Raw genomic sequence first — 11,589 nt, forward strand, 5'->3', positions numbered from 1 at the left:
TCTGTTTCCTGATCAGTCGGCCTAGAGGTTTATCAAACTTAGCTTCTCAAAGAATTAGCTTTTGATTTCATTGATTTTCTCTATTGTGTTTCTACTTTTTCTTTTTTTTTTTTTTTCTTTTTGAGATGGAGTCTTGTTCTGTCGCCCAGGCTGGAGTACAGTGGCGCGATCTCGGCTCACTGCAACCTCCGCTTCCTGGGTTCAAGCGATTCTCCTGCCTCAGCCTCCCGAGTAGCTGGAATTCCAGGTACCTATCCCCAAGCCCAGCTAATTTTTTGTATTTTTAGTAGAGAGGCAGTTTCACCATCTTGGCTAGGCTGGTCTTGAACTCCTGACCTCGTGATCCACTCTCCTCAGCCTCCCAGAGTGCTGGGATTACAGGCCTGAGCCACCGCGCCCGGCCCACATTTTGATTTCTGCTCTCATTTTTTTTTTCTACTTACTTTGGACTAGACCACCACCATTGTTTGCTCCCCACTCTTCTCCTTCAAGGACTGCAATTATACACATGCATTTGGCTTCCTGAAGTTGTCCCACCCTTTACTGATGCTCTATTTATTTTGGTACGAGGTGTGTGTCTCATTTTGTTCTTTTTTCTCTCTGTTTCAGGGAGGTTCTGCTGTGTCTTCAAGTTCACTAATCTTTCTTTCTGCAATATCTAATCTGCCATTAATCTCATCTAACATATTTTTCATCTCACACATTGGAGTTTTCATCTCTAGAAGTTTGATATGGGTCTTTTTATACCTTCATTGTCTGCAATATCTTCAGTCTTTCCTCTGGTTTCTTGAATATATGGAATATAATTATAATAACTGTTTTAATGTCCTTGTCTAATAATCTTCATCATCTGTAATTTCTGAGTCAGTTTTGACAGAATGTTTATTTTTTGTTTGTTTTGAGATGGAGTCTTGCTCTGTTGCCCAGGCTGGAGCGCAGTGGCACGATCTCACTGCAACCTCCGCCTCCTGGGTTCAAACAATTCTCCTGCCTTAGCCTCCTGAATAGTTGGGACTACAGGTGAGCACCACCACACCCTGCTAATTTTTGTATTTTTAGTAGAGACGGGATTTTGCCATGTTGGCCAGGCTGGTCTCGAACTCCTGACCTCAGGTCATCCACCTACCTCGGCCTCCCAAAGTGCTGGGATTACAGGTGTGAGCCACCACACCCAGCCCAGAATGTTTTATTTTTCTTATTATGGGTTGTATTTTTCTGTTGCATGCCTGGTAATTTTTGATTGGATGCCAGCCATTGTGAATTTTACTTTGTAGATTATTTTCATATCCCTAAAACAGTTTGAACTTTCTTCTGGAGTATGATTAAGTTATTTGGACAGTTTGAATGTTTTTGGGTCTTGCTTTTAAGCTTTGTTAGGTTATTCTAGAGCATTTAGTCGAGGGTTAATTTTTCCCACTATTGAAGCAAGACCTTTCTTAGTGCTCTAACTGGTGCCTTGTGAATTAGGATCTTTTCCTCTCTTGCTGACGGGATCAGGAATCATTCACCATCCTGTGTGAGCTTTGAGTATTGTTTCCTCTAATCCTTTCTGATGGTTCTTTGCCAAGCCTTTGGTTATTTCCTCTCATGCATGTACTGATCATTACTTAGCTTAATACTTTAGAAGAATGGTCAGCAGATCTCTGGAGTTCTGTGTCACTCTGTCCTCTCTAGTATTCTACCCTGTGAACTCTAGTTGCCTTGGGCTCTCAGGACTCCCACTTATCTCTCCTCACCTCACAGAGTCTTCTGGGTTCCCTCTCCCCATGTGGAAGCCTTTCTTCAGGCAGCAAGTTGGAGCAATTCTATTGCTCACCTTATTTGCATTCCATCTCTCATGGGTTACTATTCTTCACTGCCTATGTCGAATGCCTTCAGGGCCACTGTTTCATATATTTTGCCCATTTAAAAAAAGTATTTGGAAGTTTATAATTACTTTCTACTTAAATTTACTAGCTGTCACAATCATTATTGAAGAAATTCACTCTTGCAATAATATACATATGTACTTCATTTGACACAGAATTTCAACATGTAAAGCATATAAGAATTTCTTGCCACAATCATGTTTAGAATGCTTACCTATAAGGTGAATATTAAAATATTAGTAAATACAATGACTTTTTTCAGATTAGACATGATAAATAACCTGCAAGGTTACTTGACCATTGGTCACACAGAATTTCAGAGAGATCAGAACCAGTGTCAGAATAGGTATTTGTCTTTTTGGCTTTTTAAAGGTCAAGGTTGAATCAAGGGTAAACGAAAATATTGCATGAATATGAAGCTAAAATTGAATTTTATGTAACACAACAACAGCATTGGGTAAATAGAGATAGGTGGATAGACAGACTGTCTCAGTTTCTTTTTAATAATTTTTTTTAATCGAAGCTTTACACATAATTTAAAAACTCAAAGGTAACCAAACCTAATAAGAAAAAAGCCCACAACACCATGATGAAGCAGCTGTTCTGCAGCTGTTTTGCCCTCATTCTGTGTGTCTACTTTCAATTCCAAATGGGCTTATATGACCAAAGAGATGCAGGATCTAACCAACATGTACCAACAGGAACCATGAGCATGTGTATGGAACTGGGTCCTGAGGGTGCTGGACAAGAATTAAGTTTGTGTTTATATAGGACAGCAGTACCCATTTATAGTATTGGCTTAGGGTTATGTTAACTCTTCCACACTGCATCATAATCCAAAGAGATACAGACCATCTGAACATCCCACATAATGTCACAATGACCTACCACATTGATGACATCATGCTAGCTGGGTAAGGTGAATAATAAGCAGCTAGCATACTGTACACTGGAGGATGGAAAATAATCCTTAAGACCCAGCAAGCTGTTACCTCAGTGAAATTTTTAGGGCCCAGTAGGCTGCTTGAATGCCAAGATATCCCCTTCACAGTAAAGGACAAATTATTGCATCTCACCCACTCATTTCACCAAAATTATTCTGCCACCAGGGAAGCACACCAAGCTGTGTAGGCTTCTGTGGGAATTCAGAAGTTGGCAGTACTGTTCTGACTTGTAAACTGGGTGAGATAGAAATCTGCCAGTTTTCAGTGGGATCTGTAGCATGTAAAAGTTCTCTAGCAGGTATGGTGTATTTAGCCCTGTTGCATGGACCAATTCAGGATATTCTATGGGACAACAGTAAATGTGATAAGAAGCCATGAAAGTTGATGGCAAGCTCCAATGGGAGAATCACAAGGTCGACTCCTGGCATTCTGTGGCAAGGCTGGACCATCTGCAGTGCAAAACCCCCAAAACAACTCTATCCATGCTAATGTGCCTTGGTAAGAACTGATTATGGACATCAAGTGACCATGTAGCCAGAGAGGCCCATCATGAGCTGGGCACAGACAGGTGGTCAGGCTCCCATGTCATATCTGATTCTTTACCAATGTCCCTTCCTCAGCTCACAATTATGGCCACTTGGGAGGCTCTCATGTCTAGCTTATGGAGGACAAAAAAGCCTGAGCTGAATTCACTGAGTTTTCTCGGAATATAGGTTCAAAACAAAAATGGACTGCTACTGCCCTACAGCTCCACACAGGACTGGCCTTAAAAGACAGCAGTGAGGAGAACCTTCCCAAAAGGCATAATGTGGGGCAGTATTCCTGGTCATCAACTTTATGTGGAAAGAAACTGTCTTGAAGTAAGAACATATTTTCATGGCAAATAAGTTGGCTAGTTGATCAGGGGTCTGGAATAAGACATGCATATCAGGGACAAGAAGTCTGGAGAAGCAGAGGAGAAATATATGAGATATGGCACATAAGGAGGGGTTTTTGTATTGTATAACACAATCTGTATCTGCCAGAGACAATCCAACATGTAAGCAGCATTAAATAACCAAGTAGACAGATTCAGCCAGTAAACTTCAGCAGCTGCAGCCATCAGCTCCACCGCCCCCTCCCTCCGCCCCCAGGAATGGCATAGGGGGCGCATGACAAAGTAGTCATCTTGCAGGAATGCAAGTGAGCAAGAGGCCAATAGATAGCCTCCACTTATCCAATAGCCACTCCCCAGGCTAGGCGCGGTGGCTCCGTTCTGTAATCCCAGCACTTTGGGAGGCCGAGGTGGGTGGATCACCTGAGGTCTAGAGTTTCAGACCAGCCTGACCAACATGGAGGAACCCCGTCTCTACTAAAAATACAGAATTAGCTGGCCATGGTGGCGCATGCCTGTAATCCCAGCTACTCGTGAGGCTGAGGCAGGAGAATCCCCTGAACCCAGGAGGCAGAGGTTGCAGTGAGCTGAGATGGCGCCACTGCCCTCCAGCCTGGGCAACCAGTGAAACTCCGTCTCAAACAAAGCAAACAACAACAACAACAAAATAGCCACTCCCCAATGTTAAACACCAAGTTCCTGATACAGCACCAACCCTCAAGTATACCAAACAGCTATTGGGCAGCAAGTTGATTTATGTTGGATTCCTTCCATCCTAGAATGGGCAGTGATTCTCCTTGACTAGAAACGGCCCATCTGCATGTCTGAGTTTTACTTCCTTGCCTATAAGTTGTTGGCCAGCTCTACTATTCACAGGTTTACAGGTATTTGATCTATCAACATGTATCCTGTGTAATATTGCCTTTGATTTAGGGACCCACTTTACAGCAAAGGAGGTGTGTCAGCAGGTACATAACCATGAGATCCACTGGTCCTATCACATACTATACAACCAAGAAAATGTTGGACTGATGGAATGATGGAAAACCCTTTTGAAGGTGAAACTGAAGCAAAAGCTTGAAGATAATAGCCTGTGAAGATGGAATGACCTTGTCCACCAAAGTACAGTATATACTCTAAATCAACACTCATTTTATGGTGCTGTGTCTCATATATACATAACATGCATGTTTGGGAATGAAAGGATATAAATAGAATTCCCACTGTGTGGTAGGCTGAATAATGGCCCCCAAATATGTTCAGATCCTAATACCTGAATTCTATGAATATTTTACCTTCATGATAAAAGAGACTGTGGATATGACTAAGTTAATGACCTCAAGATACAGAGATTATCCTGGACTATCCAATAGGCCCAATATAATCATAAAGATTCTTACGAGAGAGGCAGATTTGCTTAGTAGATGCAATGACTTAAGCAGGAGGATGCGGTGATATGAGTAAGGGGCCATGAGCCAAGAAATGTAGGTAGCCTCTAGAAATTGAAAAAGGCAAGGAAACAGACTTTTTCTTGAAGACTTCAGGAAAAACAGTCCTGTTGATACCTTGATTTTAGGCTTCCAGAACTGTAAGAAAATAAATTTGTGTTGTTTGAAACCACTAAGTTTATAGTGTCATAGCAGCGATGGGAAATTAATATAACCACATACTCTCACTCCCAGTGACCCATGTGGGGAGTTTGAACTTCTCATCCCCACAACTTTGTGAGTCTAGAAGTCCTGATTCCCAAGAGAGGAACCTTTTCATCAAGAGACACAATAATAGATCCTTTAAACTTTAACTTGCTGAGGTTCCCCAGTTCAAGGTCCTTTTGCCAGGAGACCAGCAGGCAAGGAAGAGTCACCATGTTAGTTGGGGTAATTGAATCCAGTCATCAGGAGGAAGTACCATTATTGCTACACGATGATGGCAGGAAGGAATATACCTGTATTTTACACTCAAGGTGTGGTCTCTTGATACATCCCAATATCAAGTAAAATGGACAACTTCCAAAACAGCAGGGTAAACATCTCCAAATACTGGCTCCTCTATAAAATCAATGAGAACACAGGCAAAAATGGTCAGTCAACTTTTTCAGAACTCTAGAAAGTAACTAAAAGCTTGAAATAATCTGAGGTGCCTTTATTCGAGAAAAACAGCTAAATCTTGGTAAACAGGGAAGCATTTTAACTTGCCTTATTCCCAGCCCCCACCTCTAATACAATGATAAATAGTAATGGTGGCAGTGAGCAACCTTCTTACTCTTAACTTTAGGGAGAATGCTTCCAGCATGTTTCACCATTAAGTGATATGCTGTCCTTTGTTAAGCAGTATCCAGAGTCCTATTATATTGTTGGCTTATCATGTTTCCCACTGCACTCTAGTGTCACTTTTCTAATGAATCAAGTGACCCCATATGTGTGGAGTTTTTCTAGACTTTCTGTTCTGTTCTGTTCCATGGGTCAGTTTTTCTATCCATGCACCAATACTATCTTGTCTTCATTACTATAGCTTAGAATAGGTCCTGATGTCTCACAGTATAAATCCTTCCACTTTGTTTTTTAAGACTGCCTTAGCTATTCTTGACCTTTTCCAGTTTCTTAGGAATTTTAAAATTGGCTTTTTGATTTTTGGAAAAAAGAACCTGCTGAGATTTTTTTTTTTATATTGAGATTACATAGAATCTATAGGTCAACATCTTTATTGTATCCAGTTGGGTGTAACTGTGAAATGAGAAGCAATTATCAGAAACCCGGATTACAAAATCCCACCTAAGGTGAAAAGTCCCATACTTCCCATCAGTGGGATACTATAGCCATCTTCTCTGGGCTCTCTGCTTTGACAGATGTTTTCAACTTAAGTGTTACCTGTACTCTTCCTCTCAGCAGTATCTCAGTCCTCAGATTATGCTTGACCATCACCCAAGATTAACATATTTTATCATTCATTCATATTCTAATGTAAATTAAGTCCTACTTATTTCATATAATAATTCGAACTAATATCTTCACAGCACTCCTGAGTCATAAATGGAGTCACTGCAAAGTGCTGTGCATAGTAACAGGGGTTCCAATGAGCGTATCTCCTACAACTTGGTTACTACATGCTATACTAGGTATTTAAGATATATTGCTTTAATTCTTGTAAAAAGCATGAGAACGTACTTGCAGAGGATCAGATCTTAGGCTCTGGAATCAGAAAAATCTGAATCAGAAACCTGGCTCTGCCACTACTATTGACTGACTCGTTCTGTGTCCTTGGACAAGTTTGGTGAGGGCTAAATTGGATAGTGCATGTCATGTATTTCATATCTTATCTGGCAATATTCTTTTTCCCAAATGATACTAAAGATTAGACAGCTTAAATACTTTGCCTCAAGACGCAGAACTAGAAAGAGGCAGAAGAGGGCTAGCATACTGCCAAGCACATAGAAAGTACTCAGTAAATGTCTGCTGAACGAACAAACCACAGTCAGTCAGTATATACTTAACATTTACTTCAAATGCCACTATATTCTCTGTTGTTTCCTTTAACTTATGCAACAAACTTAAAAAAATTTTTTTTTATTTCCATAGGTTTTTGGGGAACAGGTAGTACTTGGTTACACAAGTAAGTTCTTTAGTGGTGATTCGTGAGATTCTGGTCTACCCATCACCCAAGCAGTATACACTGAGCCCAATTTGTAGTCTTTTATCCTTTACCCTCTTCCCACCCTTTACCCGAGTCCCCAAATTCTATCGTGTCATTCTTATGCCTTTGCATCTTCATAGCTTAGCTCCCATTTATGAGTGAGAACATACAATGTTTGGTTTTCCATTCCTGAGTTACCTCACCTAGAATAATACTCTCCTATCTCATTCAGGTCGCTGTGAATGCCATTAATTCATTCCTTTTTATGGCTGAGTAGTATTCCGTCATATATTTATACCACAGTTTCTTTATCCATTCACTGATTGATAGGCATTTGGGTTGGTTCCACATTTTTGCAATTACAAAGTGTGCTGCTATAAACATGCATGTACAAGTATCTTTTTCATGTAATGACTTCTTTTCCTCTGGGTAGATACCCAGTAGTGGGACTGCTGGATCAAATGGTAATTCTAGTTTTAGTTCTTTAAGGAATCTCCACACTGTTTTCCATAGTGGTTGTACTAGTTTACATTCCCACTTCTACATACACAGTAGTGTAGAAGTAGCAACAACAAACTCTTCCTATTTATTTGGCATCTACAAAACCAGAAAATTCAAATAGAATTCTGATGGACACATCTGAATTTAATGAGAAGAGAAAAACCATAAAGTAATTTAGGATAAGAGATCAAGTACAGTAATTCCCAGGGTCTGAGAAAAAGTTATGGTATATATTTTCACTATCAATCCTACCTGCTTTGGTTGGAATGTGTCCCCCAAATTACACATATTGGAAACTTAATCCCCAATATAGCAGTACTGAAAGGTGGGGCCTTTAAGAAGTGATTGGGTCATGAGGGCTGGTGATCCATGCATGGACTGATCGGTTAATAGATTAATGGGTTACTATGAGAGGGGGATTGGTGGCTTTTTTTTTGTTTTTTTGAGACAGAGTCTTGCTCTGTTGCCCAGGTTGGAGTGCAGTGGTGTGATCTCGGCTCACTGCAACCTCTGCCTCCCTGGTTCAAGCGATTCTCCTGCCTCAGCCTCCCACCACACCAGGCTAATTTTTTGTATTTGTAGTAGAGATGGGGTTTCACCACGTTGGCCAGGCTTGTCTCAAACTCCTGACCTTAGGTGATCCACCCACCTCGGCCTCCCAAAGTGCTGGGATTACAGGCGTGAGCCACCGTCCCTGGCCTGGGACTGGTGGCTTCATAAAAAGAGGAAGAAAGGCCTGAGTGGGCATGCTTAGCCCCCTTGATTCCCTGCAGTCCCCACCAGCAACAAGACTCTCCCCAGATGTGGTCCCTCCACCTTGAAGTTCTCAGCCTCCTCCCTAACTGCAAGAAATGAATTCCTTTTCTTTATAAATTACCCAGTTTCAGGTATTCTGTTATAAACCACAGAATACAGACTAGGACACTACCATTCCTACCAGTATCCCTATCGTCCACTTGAAGAAAATACATACTAGTAGAAGTGGGGAGTGAAGGGGTTAAATCCAAGTGCATGTTTCCTACTGCTTCCTCCCACTACAGAAGCTAGGGTGCAGATACGTGATCCAATAAGCTTGACCAATTGGATGGTGATGTAGTTTGGATCTCCCCTGCAAATCTCATGTTGAGATGTAATTCCCAGTTAGAGGTAGGGCCTCGTGGTGTTTGGGTCATGGGGACTGATCTCTGATGGCTTGGTGCTGTCCTCACCATAGTGAGTTCTCATGAGATCTGATTGTTTAAAAGTGTGTGACACCTCCTCCTACCCCCTTGCTCCTGTTTTTGCCATGTGAAGTGCCTGATCCTACTTCACCTTCTGCCATGAGCAAAAGCTTCCTGAGGCCTCCCCAGAAGCAGATGCAGGCACTGGGCTTCCTGTACAGCCTGTAGAACCGTGAGCCAATTAAACTTCTTTTCTTATAAATTACTCAGCCTCAGGTACTTATAGCAATGCAAGAATGGCCTAATATAGGTGGTCTCTCCTGGGACTTGAAATCTTGAGGAATAATGAAAACAACCCCTTAATAAATTCCCTTTTTGCTTAAGATAACCCAGAAGAATCAGTTTCTGTTGTAGGAAATAAAGACTTCATTAATGCAAATGTCAAGAAAAAATTCAAACTAGTTTTTACACATCCTACCTCTAAAAGTTTTGAAAGCTACTAAAAGGCGTTCTGAGCTGTTAAATCTGAAAGATTTATAACAGATTGTTATTTCTGAACACAGGTATTCTATGTATACAGTTTGTGTGTGTGTATTAACACACACACACTCATGAACCACACTATTTGTGCAGACTCAATATAAATGTACACCTGAGTTGTGCAACATTCAAATCAATGCAGAAATCAAGCAAAGATTAGATTCAGTGAATTGTAGCTATTTCTTGGAAACATTACCTTTTTTTGAGACAGGGTCTCACTCTGTCACCCAGGCTAGAGTACAGCGGCGCGATCTTGGCTCACTGCAACCTCTGCTACCCAGGCTCAAGTGATACTCCCACCTCAGCCTCCTGGGCAGCTCGGACCACAGGCGTATGCCACCACACCCAGCTATTTTTTTTTTTCCCCAAGACAGAGTCTCACTCTGTCACCCAGGCTGCAGTGCAGTGGTGCCATCTTGGCTCACTGCAACCTCCGCCTCTCGGGTTTAAGCAATTCTTCTGCCTCAGCCTCCCAAGTAGCTGGGATTACAGGTGACCACCACCACACCCGGCTAATTTTTGTATATTTAATAGACATGGGGTTTTACCATGTCGGCCAGGCTGATCTCGAACTCCTGACCTTGTGATCCGCCCGCCTCAGCCTCTCAAAGTGCTGGAATTACAGGTGTGAGCCACCGAGCCCAGCCCACATCCAGCTATTTTTACAATTTTTTTTGTAAAGATATAGTTTTGCCTTGTTGGCCAGGCTCGTCTTGAACTTCTGGCTCAAGGGATCCACCCTCCTTGGCCTCCCAAAGTGCTGGGATTTCAGGCATGAGCCATCACACCCAGCTGGAAACATCTTTTATCTTAAAAATTCCTAAGCATCCTATAAATTACCTCATTACTATAAATTTAATTTTAACGTAGTATTTTAACACAGTTGCCAGGACCTCATTCAAACCTTCGTTTTATGGATGGAGAAAGAGAGCTCACACAGGGGTGTCCAAGGGAGAGAATACAGTCATGGGTTCTTAGTTTCCGCTTCTGGTTGGGTCAGTAAATACCTCCTCATCTCTCTTTTCCGCTTATCACTAGAAACAGAAACTAAAAACCATGGCTTCAGGCTGTTAACAGCCTAAAACAAAACAGAACAACAACAGTAACAAAATAAGGTGGGTTGGACAAGTTTGGCAGACAGCCTGCTTGGAGAAGCTATGTGAAAAAAAAAAAGACTGCCACCACTCCTGAAAGTTCTCGGCCCAAGATGGAATTTAGTCTCAGAAACTCTTACACTAATAAAATTTGTACATCAAATTAAAATCAGGGACAGTTAAAACATTAATAAAGACTGAAGCATTTGTTCATTTAAAAAAATTTTATTTAATATTTACGTTTACTTTTAAAATAAAAATTAGAGGAAAGCCCATGAACTCATTTTCCATGAACATAATAGAATAGTACTCACCTATCTCCTCTACCCAACTTGTGTTTTAGATGAGTCCTTTTGGATCTTTTTCCCCATAATGGCCTCTCTCCTTTTGCTTTACAGTGCAATCAGGGCTGAATAACAGATATGTTGAGTAGCTAATTTATATCTCTGAAGATCTCCATGGAACTCTTAAGTTCTAAGTCTTCATAGTCTTTGCACCTTGCCAAGTTTGCTTTCCTTTGGGAATTTTGTCATAACCACAAGGTTATTCCCCAGACATGCAGTTTGGGGAAATTAACCTGGCAGTAGTAAACAGACTGGATTAGAAAAGGTGGCAATTGTAATGAGGATACTGCAATAACCGGGGAAAGCTACAGAAGGATCTTGAGTTAGAATGATGACAGTTACAATAGAAAGGAGACCAGTACAAGAGACGGTGAAAACAGAATGGATACAATTTAGTTGAAGAATTGGCTGTGGGTGAAAAGAAGAAATCAAAGATGCCTGAAGTTGTGAGTTTCAGGTAGCCCTGAGTTTATAATCCTAGTTCTGACTCGTACTATCTTTGGATATACTAGCTGCTGACTACTAACTGAACAAGGTAGTAACCTTGTCATCTTGTAACTTACCTAAGTCTCAGTTTCCTCCTCTATAAAACAAACTATCAAAATAAAGCCGATGAAAAGATTGAAGTAAAATA

The sequence above is a fragment of the Symphalangus syndactylus genome, chromosome 7, assembly GCF_028878055.3.
Source record: "Symphalangus syndactylus isolate Jambi chromosome 7, NHGRI_mSymSyn1-v2.1_pri, whole genome shotgun sequence".
In the NCBI taxonomy this organism is placed as follows: Eukaryota; Metazoa; Chordata; class Mammalia; order Primates; family Hylobatidae; genus Symphalangus; species Symphalangus syndactylus.